Genomic DNA, 14,094 nt, shown 5'->3' on the forward strand with positions numbered 1-14,094 from the left:
AACCTTTACCAGGGCCCAGTGCATCATTTGTTCAGAGAGAGTGGAGAGGTGATTTTCAGAAATGGTGGTGGGGAGATCTGCTCACTGGTAGCCTAATGGACTTTGAAAAGCACCATCATTGTGAGCCACTGGGCACCATGGAGCCTCAATCTGTGTCCACCTACCAGCTGGAGAAACAATACATCTGATCCCCTCTGAGATCAGGTAGAACACATTATGTGGAATAGAGAGAAAGAGACTTATTTAGGTTACATTATTCTTTTTCTTCCACCTCCTCCCTGTCCTTCCCGTCCTCTTGTTCCTCCTCCTCGTCCCCTTCATCATTTGCAGTCTAAGGAGACCTCTCCAGTGCAACTGAAGGGACACACTGAGTTAGAGATCATCTCTCCGGAGTTCCCTTGATTCGTAAATTATCCTCACAAGTTTGGGACATCATGATTTCCCTAATCCATTCTATTTTTGTCCCCAGACTTGGACTCTCCCTAAGATACAGAGTGAGGGCAGGGACTGTCTTGGTTTCCCAGCAGAGGAGGACAGCTTATCATGCACCTTGTAACCAGTAATAGAAGAGTTCTCTACATGCTCAGAACAATGACTATATGACTTGTGTGAAGTTTACGTTATCCGCATTCCTCTCCATGTTTGTTATTCCCAGTCTGTTTCTCTGGAGTTATTAATAAAATCCTAAGAAGGGAAAAGATTTGAGGATGGGTAGGAGGTATGGAAGGGACATTAGAGACTGGGGAAACCAGGGCTGGCCCATTTCAAAGAGAAATCATAAAGAACAGTCCATAAGATAGAATGACAGTGAGCTCTGTGGATCCTGTGGAAAGAGAATGAAAGGTGACATCCCAGGTGAGAGAAGCTGGCTGGGGGCTTCCTAGCTGGGGGCTAGCAGTGTTGCCCCTGAAAGTTTGACACCCATTCTCCCATAACTACAAACGACGCCCTTTATAAGATGTTCTGAGCTCGGATTCACCCCAGCCAGTTGTACACAGGGTTTAGCCAACTTTCTAACTTTCCACTTTCTACTCCTGCCCTAGCTGACCAATCTCTTGTGTTGTAGTTGTTCGGAACCACTTCCATTCACATAACATAATGCCTATTGTTGCAATTTAAGCATACACAATGACAATTAAAATGCTTTACTTTTGAATGTTTGTGGTTGACAAGTATCGTTTCAACGAACATTTTTATATTTAAAGTGTAGTGAACTAATTGTTTAGTATAAGACCAAAGTAAGAAGGGGCTTCTCCTCCCCTTGGTACCCCCTTGCTTTTGTCCTCCTCTGCCTGTTTATCTTTCTCCTTCTTTGATCTATGAGATGGCTGTGGCATTTATTATTATTATTTTCTATTCTGCAACCCATTTGGGTAAATCCTATGATAGGAATTGAGAGCTCACATTTAGAAAAACCTCCTAAAATCTTAAGCTCTTTAGTTAATAAATATTGCAAGCACTGTAATTTATAGATGGGATTATAACATTCCAACCTCTATTTGGGCTCTGCTTTTCCAACCCTCCAGGGTAATGAGATGATGAATGAGTTAATATTTGTTCTGGGCTTTGAAGAAAAGCAATATCTTAAATGCTTAGGTGTCTTTGACCTCACATTGCATTCCAGCAGAATTCTCTTTAAGTGAGAAAAAGGAAGGAGATGGCGGCAGACAAGACATAAAGCAACTCTTTCCACTTCTCCTTGAACTTCCAAAACTGTGGAGGAGGCTAGGAAGTGGCCGTGATGAGAGCGCTTGTTCAAGAATGATTCTTACTGTGGAGCTGGACCTAAGGGAAGGGTACGATCATTCCTTAGTGACCTTTAGCCCTTCCTGGGGAAGTCCACTTTGCCCTGACACCCAGGATGTTCCTAATGTCTAATGGCCATGATCCCTCCTTCATCAGCACTCCTCAGCCCCACGTTTTCTCGGCTTTCTCCTCTTTCATTCTCAGGTTCATATTATAGTATCAAAAATTCTCTGTCTTCTGTATCTTTCCCTCAGAGCCTGGCTAGATGACTGAGCATGACTCTGCTGAAGTAATTCCACCCAGGGAGTTAATCTCTGCTAATATCTCAGGAAAGCCTTCTCGACATTCATTATGGTAACAAGAACAAATACCAAAACACAATGAAAAGGGTAATAATAGTGTCACTCATCAGGTCCTGACCGTGGATGAAGGCCTGTGCAGAGTCCAGACATTATCTCATCAATCTGACAGCAGTTCTGCAAGTGGAGATTACTAATATCCTCATATTACGTACAGGGAAGAAGGGGAGTCCCTGGGTGGTGCAAATCGGCTCAGCTGCTAAATGAAAGGCTGGTGGTTCGAGTCCATCCAGAGCCACCTCGGAAGAAAGACCTGGTGACCTACTTTGGAAAAATCAGCCACTGAAACCCCTACGGAGTGTGGTTCTGCTCTGACACACATGGGGTTGCCATGGGTCAGAACTGACTCAACAGCAGCTGGTTCCATATAAGGGAAATAGGCTCAGAGAGGTTCACTAACTTGCCCCAAGTCGCACAGCTTGTAAGCAGTTGGGCTGGGATACACACCACCAAGCCTTGGGTTTTTTAAGCTATAAATTCAAGATTCGTAAGTGGCTGTCTCACCCCAAAAACTTGGTACATGCCTTGAAAATAGCCAAAAAAAAACCCAAACCTGTGGAGCTGATCCTGACTCATGGTGACCCCCTGTGTTACAAAGCAGAACTGCTGCATAGGGCTTTCTTGGCTATAATCTTTACGGAAGCGGATTGCCAGGACTTTCTCCCTCAGTCAGAAACTCTGGTGGTATAGTGGTTAAGAGCTATGGCTGCTAACCAAAAGGCCAGCAGTTCGAATCCACCAGGTGCTCCTTGGAAACCCTGTGGGGCAATTCTACTTTGTCCTATAAGGTTGCTATGAGTCAGAATCGACTCGACAGCAATGGTTTTATTTTTTTTATTCTCCCACTGTATTGCCGGGTGGATTCGAACTGCCAAGCTGTAGGTTAGCAGCTGATCACAAGCTGCTTGTGCCACCCAGTGACCTACCTTGCAAATGGAAGGGGATAAATAAATGTTTATTAAACTAAATTGAATTGAATTGTTTGCTCTGTGATTTAGGGAAATCTCCAACTTTTCAGGACAAATGCTTTACATTTAACGTAAAAAAGGAGTAAATATTATTTGTATTTTAAGTCCTGTGGCTGGGTCGAAGGGAAGGTAATTTGGGGGCCAAAGTGTTTCTCACTCATTCAACTAAGAGTTACTGAACAAAGTTTTTTCTGTGTCCTTTGAACCCATCTGACATAAACCATAGGTGCCTGACTACATGAAATGTTATCCCTGCTTGACAAATATCTTAGAAAACCTTAGCTGCGGCAACTGAATGAACAAGCGTTTACTAAGCACACAGACTTGCAGGGTTCAGGGACAAAGAAACACGGGTCCTGTCTTCAAGGAATCCATAAGCCAAAAGAAAGGAGAGAACCTCAGAGAACTTCCTGTGTCTGGTTTCATCTTCAGCCACGCCCTTGACCACCACATAGGGAAACTATGGAAGTAAATTCTAAGGGGATTTAGGACTCCTTTGTGTGTTTTTAGGAGATGTGAGCTCCTGTTTGCCGAGTGGTGAGTTTCACTTTCCCCCCTATGTCAAGAGAATGAGGAAATTCCAAAGGAATGTGGTATTGTAATGCATCCAGCAGGAAGCCCACGTAGACCATTCCTTTTCCTTCTGGACTCAGAAGATGAAATGGAAAATTGAAAAGTTCGCACTGCAAGGCACCAAGCTGTGCTTTTACAAGCAAAGGCTGATTTATGATATTGACATAATGCGGTATCACGGTACACGGACACTTCCCCAGGCTCCGTGTAAAACCAGCAGCAATTCCACCAATCCTACCTGAAGCTATTCTTCATTTCCTAGTGGGCCTCCTTAAGGTCGATTCAGCTCAAGGAACATTCGTTGGAAAAGGCTCTGAGACCCATGCTCTTTAATGTAAGGATTAAAAAAATGAGATTTGTCAGCTGTAGTGGTCCTCCCGCCTTTTCCAGAGAAGTGTTTATGACTCCCCAGAAGATGAGGCCTGGAATGCCTGATGGGACATGGGCTCTCTTTCTGCAGCAGGTGGATCCATTTAGAAATTCTTTTACAAAGGGGTGGACCATGGATGCCTCCTTAGCTTAACTTGGCAGGAGCCCTGTAAATTGGTCAGGGACTAGGTCCCATCCATTTTGTGTGTGCTTAAATGGCACTCTTCCTCAAACCAGACCCAAAGTGAACGAAAAGGAAGATTCATGGAGTTCTTTTACTGAAAGGTTGAGTAGATGTCACAGAACAATGCAGACCAGGGCCGGAAATTGTGACTTCGTCTGATTAATTCACATCCTTGTACCACTCAAGTCTGAAGCATTTAGAAGGAATCTTCTCTCTTCTCAGTCTTCTACTTGGAGTTCAGTACCCTACCCCCTCCACCTCTATTCCCCACCAAGAAATAAACCTCAACCACTGTGGTCCTTTCTTTTGATTTCTAAAACTGCAGACTTGAGGTTTGGGCCACAAGCTAGTTGGTTCTGCTTTGGTTTTGCTCGCTCCCAAGGGCTGGGTGGATGAGCTGAGATCTCTTGGCTGGGAAGGGAGGAAGACAATTCAGTTTTTCCATCTTTGGGGTGGAAAATTAGGATTCATTTAATTTCCTTACAAATTATTTAAGAGTAAGCACACCTCACAACGGTGAGTATTTTTTTCCTTCTGAGGATAATATAAGTTAGTCACAAATGAGAAAAGTGTATTCTTCCCCTTGACTTAAACCTTATTTCTTATGAAATAATATTTCTGGAAGTATCTTTCTAAGTCTCACCAGGTGCCTCCCTGAGCCTGCTCGCATTATGAAAACTAGCACATTACCTGTGTGAACCAGTAGCATCAACATTGTATAGATACTTTATGATCCCCAAATCTTGCCTCATAGAAAGTTCCTGTGTCGGGGTAGAAGTCTCCATTCATCCTGTCATGATTCAATAGAATGTTTTAGGTGCTATATGGGATATATAGAGCTGTGGGTAGGAGGAGTAAAGAGAGATTAATTCTGATGTGTTGTCATGGTTTGAATTGTGGCCTCCCAAATTATGTGTATCAATTGGTAGGCCATGATCCCCAGTGTTGTATGATTGGCCACCATTTTGTCATCTGCTATGATTTTCCTATGCGTTGTAAATCCTATCACTATGATGTAGATGAGATGGATCAGCGGCAGCTATGTTGATGAGATCTACAAGATTAGATTGTGTCTTAAGCCAATCTCTTTGGAGATATAAAAGAAAGGGGCAAGCAGAGAGACATGGGGACCTCTTACCACCAAGAAAGTGGCACTGGGAGCAGAGTGTGTTCTTTGGCCCTGAGGTTTCTGTGCTGAGAAGCACCTGGACCAGGGGAAGATTGATGACAAGGACCTTCCTCCAGAGCCGACAGAGAGGTAAAGTCATTCCCCAGAGCTGCCAGTCTGAGTTTGGACTTATAGTCTCTTACACTGTGAGAGGATAATTTCTCTTTGTTAAAGCCATGCACTTGTGGTATTTCTGTTATAGCAGCACTAGATAAGTAAGACACTTGGCCTTTAGGAAAGTTTCCTTATCCTTCGAGGGTAACGTTGGAACTGGGCGTTATGGAAGAAGTAAGATTTTGATGGGAAGAAATGGGATGGAGAATAGTTGGCAGGCATGGGAGAACTTAGGGAATTAAGTATGACAATGCCTAGAGACATTAATGTTTAATAATAATATTAATAATTAATCTTAACAACTTACACTTATTAAACACTTACTGTGTGCTTTTTTTTTTTTTTTTGTTGGAAGCAATTTTTATGCTTAAACTGATTTCACTTTCATGACAATGGCAAGGCCCTAAGTGTAGTTAGGGAGGAGGTTAATTGGATTGGGTGTAGCAGGTGAGGCAGAGGAAGGTTTTAAGACGTGGGGCTAGAAAGATGGGTGGAGCCATATACCTAAAAACCTTGGCCTGCTAAGTAATCTGTCTTTTAATTTTTTTTGCTGTAAGAAGATAGGCATTCAGGTTTTTTGTTTGTTTTGTTTTTGAGTTTTGGATTTTTAATAAAGTAGTTAAGTGACTGGAATTGTGCCTGAGGACAATGGCTCTGGTTGCCACATGAAGGATGGGTTGGAAGGAAGAGTAACTTGTGCAACAGACAGATGGAAAGATCAGAACAGTGCCAGCAGTAGGGAAGAAGAAAGGAGGGAGCTTGGTTTCTGGGGTTCCTCTGGACGCACCAGTTCTTTAAGGATGCGTATAGCTCTGACTTTGAGAATCACCTTCAGAAAATGCCACTGTGTTTATCAGCAATCCCACAATAGAAGTTCCTGAGATAAGGACAGAGTTATTTCCTGCTTCAGTGTTTAAAAGCATATTTCATTGGTTGCTGGGATCATCTTTTAAAAGAAAAAGAATTAAATATTCCTCCCCAAACACAACTGAAAGAACTTAAAAATGAATGAACTTTCCTTGTCTCCTGTTCTTCAGCCCGATATTCTAAAAGTGCTATCTGCTTACAAAAGTATTCAGTGTTCACGAAGAAAAATAATGCCTTGTATGACCTCAAACAGCAGATAATGATACTTATACACACAGCTGATATTTAAGAAAAAAAAAAACTACTTGAGAAAAACACGCCTTTATGAACACGAGTTTCGGAATGAATTGCAGAAAACCCAAAGCAATGTGAACTTCTAATTTTAAACGCTGTAATTGGGTGCCTAGTGCCGAAAAAGAAAATTGGCTTAGTGGCTTTCAAACAAATCAAAGTATATTGCATATTTAAGTTTTTTTAAGCCCCCCAGAAGATTGTTTTTTTGAATGTATTGATTTGTTAAAATGAAATTGAGTTGAATATACCTGAAATACCTGGGGAACATATTCAAGATTACATGCACATTATAAGTACAGTGTCTGTTATGTACAAATGTTTTATGTATGTGTATGTGTGTGTGTATTTATTATTTAGTTTGAGTTTTTTATGTACCAAGCAGTCTGCTTGGCATTGTGGATGCACAAATGGATAATGCATTAATTAATAATGCATATACCAGGATTTTTTTTTAATACCAGGATTATGTCTGTGTTATATATATACATACATAATCCTGGTATATGCATTATTAGGATCGCTATGAGTGGGAATCGACTTGATGGCACTGGGAAAATACCAGGATTGCCTTTCTGTTTTAGGTGTAGACAAGATTGAACTGAACTCCAGTTCACAATATGTGAAAACTCCAATGCCTTTGGGGATGATGACCATCAAGCTGAAGTTGAGGGTTATATCTACGGTGAGAGGGAGATGTTATTGGATAAGATATACAGTATGCTTCAACTATATTGATAGTGTTGTGTTTCTTCAGCTAGCATGTATTTGTTGTATTCATTTATATATATATATTTTTATATGACTTAAATGTTGTATAATAAAAATTTTTAAAGGTCCAATTTCTTTTTCAGGATTTTTGCAAATTTGTAGGTGTCTTATGCTTGTAAGACTTTCTTCTTATTCCAGTAGTCTACGTTTGTTCATGGTTACTTCTTATTTCAATAGTCTACGTTTGTTCTATTTAGAACACCATCTCGCCATGCTGATTGGGTTGTCCCTCTTCCCAAATGGCTAAATGCAAAGTGAAATTCAGCCTGTTTCCTTGATTCACACAGACACTGATCTCACTAATGTAGTAATTTCAACATAAGTTTGCAGAAATAGGAGCGTTTACCTCTCAAAAATGCAAAGAGCTTAAAATTCAACGTTGTAGCTCTCAAGGAGTTTTGGCCATTCTACAACCAGGAGTGTTGTCACTAGCACTGCCAGCCTGTGTAGCATCCTAAACTTTCACACCCTCATATTGATTCATTTTCTTCGTCCTCAATCCTTCCCTCCCAGGTTGTCCCTATGAACTTCAAATGCTTCTTGTTCTATTATGGAGAGCAATTTACGTCTTTCCAGTTCCAATATCCAACTTCACATCAAAGACATCCAATAGATATTTGTTGGAATAAAACTCTGTTCCTGGCCTACTTGTGCAATTCAAAATTGCCAATATTCTCAAAACGTCTATAAACGAGGAAGGCCGAAGTCCTGAGATTTGCTTTGGTAGATGCTAATCCTCTCAGAAGGAATTGAGGTTTTAAGTAGAAAATTTTCATTTTTCCCATTCTGTGTAGTAAATTATGAACCCATTAAGATGTTTCAAATCTACTTATGATGACAGGGTATAGGTGTACAATATAAACATTTAATGCCAATAAGTAGTAGAGATAAAGATTAGAGAAAGTTGCAGGACGGAATCCCTGCTGAAGTTGAAAGCAGTTGGAAAAGATGATTTAAAAGGTAGATTCGATTAGGACTTGAAATAAGGGTGAGACAGACACTGGAGAGGGGAGGGCATTCTAGGGAGAGAGAAATACGTGAGCAAAGGAAAGGAACAAGAGAGAGTTTATTTTTAGGATGTTATCTATTAATAAACTCAGAAGGAACTGGTAAAAAGGGAATCATTGGAAGTGTGCGTGCGTTTGCACATGGCTGTGTTTTAGAGAAGAATGTGATCATACATTAAACTAAGTTCCTGGAGAAAGAGATGAAATTGCAAGTATGCGAGTGTTGTTAAGTGCTGTCAAGTCAGTTCCAACTAATAACGACCCTACGTACAGCAGAACGAAATACTGGCCAGTCTTGTGCCATCCTCACAACTGTTGCTATGTTTGAGCTTATTGTTGCAGCCAGTGTGTCAATCCATCTAATTGAGTGTCTTCCTTTCTTTTGCTGACCCTCTACTTTAGCAAGCAAGATATCATTCTTTGGGGACTGGTCCCGCCAGATAACATGTCCAAAGTATGTGAGATGAAGGCTTACCATCCTGCCATCATTGCTTCTAAGGAACATCCTGGCTGTACTTCTTCCAAGACAGATTTGTTCTTTCTTCTGACAGTCCACGGTATATTCAATATTATTCACCAACACCAAAATTCAGACTCATCAATTCTTTGGTCTTCCTTATTTATTGTCCAGCTTTCACATGTATATGAGGCGATTGTTAAAACCATGGCTTGGGTCAGGCGCACCTTAGTCCTTAAAGTAACATCTTTGCTTTTTAACTCTTTAAAGAGATCTTTTGCAGTAGATTTGCCCAATGCAATACATCATTTGATTTCTTGACTGCTGCTTACATGCTTAGTTCAAGAGTAGCCTTTCGTAAAACTAAAAGACATATCATTCTCTTAGAAAGTGTAGTTTTGAAATGTGCCATCTGTTTGTTGCTGAGACCCTAACTGATAACCTTTACAAAGACAAGATCTCCTATGTATTCATGCTTTTCTACTAAACTGGTAGGTGGAAGTTTATTTGGACTTTGCATCTCTTTTTATTTTAATGGGTGGAGTCATAGAACTTCTCCACTCCTATAAAGTCACCTTCTTCCAGAAAGGCCATGTGGGAGAAGACACACACCTCTTCACCACTGAATGTTATAATATGTACATGTGACTTCTGAGATTACAGAATCATCTTGAAATAATGAAGTGAGATATTGCCCACCAGCTGAAGATATGAGCTCAACAGCCAGCCCTTATGCAGATGTGTGCATTGAATTCACACAATATGTATAGTTCCAAAATCTCCAAGTTTGAAGTGGTCTTAGGTTGTTAGTGTCCTAAGGAAGAAGCAAATACAAATCTCTGGACAAGTTCACTTTAAACCTGATCCTTAAGGAAGTACGACAGATAAAGTTCCAGTGAGCATAAATTCACGATAAAGATATTGATTTACTTTACATTTTAAAATTAAATAAAAATATTCAGATTTCTAGAGTTCCTAGTAAGGGATTACAAATAGAATGTATAACTTCAAAATTAAGACAGCATAAAATTTGGAATGCAGGGGAATAATTTAAAAAGAAAGCAAGAAAGGACAGAAAAGAAAAAAAATACAAAAAATGTGAAATGAATAGAAAGTACAAGATGAAATGATAAAGATAAGTCCTAATTTATAAACAATATAAATGGGCTGAATTATCCAGTTAAAAGGTAAAGTTATCAAACTGAAAGAAAATTCCAGCTCTATCTATTTATGTTGTTGTTAGGTGCCATTGAGTCAGTTCCAACTCATAGCAATCCTATGCACAACAGGACAAAACACTGCCTGGTTCTGTGCCATTCTCACAATTGTTGCTATGCTTGAGTCCGTTGTTGCAGCCACTATGTCAGTTCATCTCATCAAGGGGCTTCCTCTTTTTCTCTGATCCTCTACTTTACCAAGCATGATCTCCTTCTCCAGGGACTCATCCCTCCTGATACCATGTTCAAAGTACGTGAGATGTTATCTCGCCATCCTTGCTTCTAAGGAGCATTCTGGTTTTACTTTTAGGCATACCTAAAAAATAAGGACAAACACGATAAGTTGAAGAATAAGTGAAAGATATGCACCGGTTGTGGTGGTTGTAAAATAAACCTGTAAATTGTTTGACAGTCTCCCCTTCCAAAGGTGGAGTATAATCCCTTTCCCCTTGAATCTGGGATGGACTAATGAATAGAATATGGTGGCAGTGGTGCTATGTGGCTTCTGAGACTAGATCATAAGAATGATATCATTTTTGTATGACCCTCTGCCTTGGATTATTTGCTCTGAGTGTATCCAACCACCATGTTGTGAGAACACTCAAGTGGCCTACAGAGAGGCCCCTTATGTGGAGGAACTGAAGCCTCCTGCCATCAGCTAGCACCAACCTGCCAGCCATGTGAGTGAATAACGTTGGAAGCTACAACTCCAGCTTTCAATCAGGCCTTGAGATGACTTTCTTCTCAACCAACTTTTTGTCTCCAACCCCAAGCTAGAACTGCCCAGCTAAGGCTCTCCAGAATTCCTGACCCAGTATCTGAGAAGATCATAAATGTTCATTGTTGTTTTAAACCACTACATTTTGGGGTAATTTGTTATGTAGCAATAAATAACATCTTATTTTTTTAGGCAAACACTATAAAAATGTGCTGATGTAGCTATATTATTAATAGATTAAATAGCATAACTGCAAATAAAGAGGATAACTGCATAATGATGAGATTTTGGTTCAGTGGAAGAAATGACAACTATAAACCCATATGCACTTAATAAGATAGCTTTAAAATACATGAAGTAAAAATTGACATAACTATAAGGAGAAATTTAAAAATCTGTCATGGTGGAAGACTTTACAATACTTTTGTCCATAATTTATGTATCAAAGACTAAAAAACCAATGGGATATAAAATATTTGAAAACACAATGAACATACTTGATCCAATGAGCACTGCCTTCAACGATTGGGGAATTTGTGGGGGTACCTATTTTTTTTTTAAGCAAACAGAACATTTACAAAAGTTTGACCACATATTAGGATAAAGAACACCTATAGATTTCAAATAATTATCTTAAAAACTATAGAGGACTACAGAGAATATGCAGTGATTCCACACTTTTGTGCAGCTGGGGAGTATATCTCACAGAAAAGAGAGAAACAGTAGAGTAGGTCTACATGGAAACCCTATGGAGCAATTCTACTCTGCACTCATGGGGTCGCCATGAGTTGAAATCAATTAGAGAGCAACTAACAACAACAACAGGCAAGCAGCCCAACCAAACCAAACCTGTTGCCATCGAGTCGATTCTGACTCATGGCAGCCATACAGGACAGAGTAGAAGTGCCCCATAGGCCTTCCGAGGAGTGGCTAGTGGATTCAAACTGCTGACCATCAGGTTGGCAGCCGAGCTCTTAACCACTGTGCCACTAGGGTTCCAACATGTAAGCAAAGTAGGCAACAATTTACATAGCTTCGTTTGAAAAGTACGAACATCTAGTAAATGTTTTTGAAAAACATCTATTCCATTTTCTCTGCCAGTGCCTAAAAACTTTCCCACCATTTTTCCTCATTAGCACTGAAAGCATTTGTTAAAATGTCAGTGTTATCTTAGAGAACTAACCCACGGGGATATGTCTTAGACTTTTTTTTTGGTGTTTGTTTTATCAGATTCCCTAGCCAGGCCACTGGCAGGACCTTGTATGGGGACTGAAGAGAGAATTTTTATGTGGGGCAAAGAAGAGACGATTGAGCTAGGTCCAGCACACGGGCTGTTGCCAAGCCAGAATGCAGTTCTGCAAAGAGGGCTTGAGATACAGCAATGAGGACACATGGTGGTTGGGTATGAGGGTACAAAAAGGAGGAGGGAGATAGTGCATTTCAATATCTACGTGTTCCCACCTAATTGCTAAGCCAATCTGAACTGGAAGCAAAAATATATAGTAGCCTCATCTGCACAAGGTGGTAGAATTTGCAATTATTCTTGCTTTCTCAGCCCATATCGTCTGGTGTGCCCAAATACTCAGTGAGAGCAGGCTTCTCTTGTAATAAAAAAAAAAAAAAAAAAATTTTTTTTTTTTTTCTAAGCCTAGCCCCTGTGCATGGGCTTAACTGCGTTCTTCCCTTCTCTCCTGCTAGCACAAAGCTATTCCCTGAACCACTTTTTCTTTTTTTCCTGTGGAATTTTCCTTGGGGCTTACTTTTAATCCATAGATGTCCTGCATGGAACCTCTCTGAAAAATTCAGTTGCGTGTTCCAGATTGAGATTATCTTTCATTGATCCCATGTTTTTCAGGGTCCCTTAGTCAATTTAATTGGGACTGTTGACTGCCCTCCTTGGGAGAGAGCCAAAGAGCTCAGTAAATCCCTCTAGACTTCGTCTATTTGTTCTTACCTTCTCCAATTTCTAAGATGACCATTGTTGAGACCCTATCATACATTGCAGTTTATCTACCCATGAAATAATGAAAAAAAATGGAAGAAAAAGACACATTTACCTATATTATGGATTGAATTGTGTGTCCCCCCACCACTGCCCCCCTCGCCAAATGTATTGTTATCCTGTACCTGTGCATGTAAACCTGTTTTGGAATAGGGTTTCTTCTGTTATGTTAATGAGGCCATATCAGTGTAGGGTGTGTACTAAACCTAATTACTTCTGAGAGATATGAAGAGCAGCATAGACACAGAGACAAGCAAGCACAAACTGAGGAAGAGAGAAGCACATGTGAGAATTGCCAAGGAACTCAAGAATGCTGGCGCTTTGGAAGCTAAGACAAGGGTCTTCCCCCACAGCTGACAGAGATATAGCCTTCCCCTAGAGCTGGGCCCTGAATTCAGACTTATAGCCCCTAAACTGTGAGGAAATAAATTTCTGTTCTTTAAAGTCACCCACTTGTGGTATTTCTGTTACAGCAGCACTAAGAAACTAAGGTAACATATTTTAATTTTTCTCAGGAAAAACCAGATCATCCCGAGGTCCCATGTGGTCAAGTCTCTGATCAATATCACAATGAAAATCATATCATTAAGCAGGAAAAAATAAATACAAGTAGTTTAGTAGAATTTGTATCTCTTTAAGATCACTAAGAACTCAATTCATATTTCACAGTGACACTTCTTGAAAGACCTTTTTATTTACTTCTAGCCTTTATTTTCTTTCATATCCCAAAACTGCTTCTGAGATTTTCTCTTCTCCTTTATGAAACAAATGACTTTCTACCTATCTTACTGAAAAAAGTGACTGCTGGGACTCCTGTTTCTATTCTCATTGTCACACCGAGACACCCCAGGACCTATGGGAGACCCACCCCTTCCTGTCTTTAGCAATCCTTGATCTCCCCTGAAAAACATTTGTGGAGCCTCTGGGGGAAGTACATTTTCCCTCTTTGGTTATTTTTTCCCTAAGAAATTCTTCCATGACCCCAGCATCAAGCACTAGCATTTTTCACATTTGTTTTAAACTAGTAACCTCAAGCAAAAATTAACATAAAATAATAATGTTCTAAATAGTGGGAGCCAGGCTGTGGCAGAGCAGAGCGGCTGGGCTTTGGAGTGACTTTGAGAAGAGCCTTAGGAAAGGTCTGGAAGGAGGATAAACAACATATTCATCAAACCCACAAATGCTCCTAAACAGAAGCAGGCTGCACATATTCAACAAGTGCAGACGAGAGCTGTAAATAAGGAAATTTGGAATCCCTAGTCCCAAACAAGAATCAGTCTCTG

This window comes from Loxodonta africana, chromosome 6, assembly GCF_030014295.1.
Source record: "Loxodonta africana isolate mLoxAfr1 chromosome 6, mLoxAfr1.hap2, whole genome shotgun sequence".
Lineage (NCBI taxonomy): Eukaryota > Metazoa > Chordata > Mammalia > Proboscidea > Elephantidae > Loxodonta > Loxodonta africana.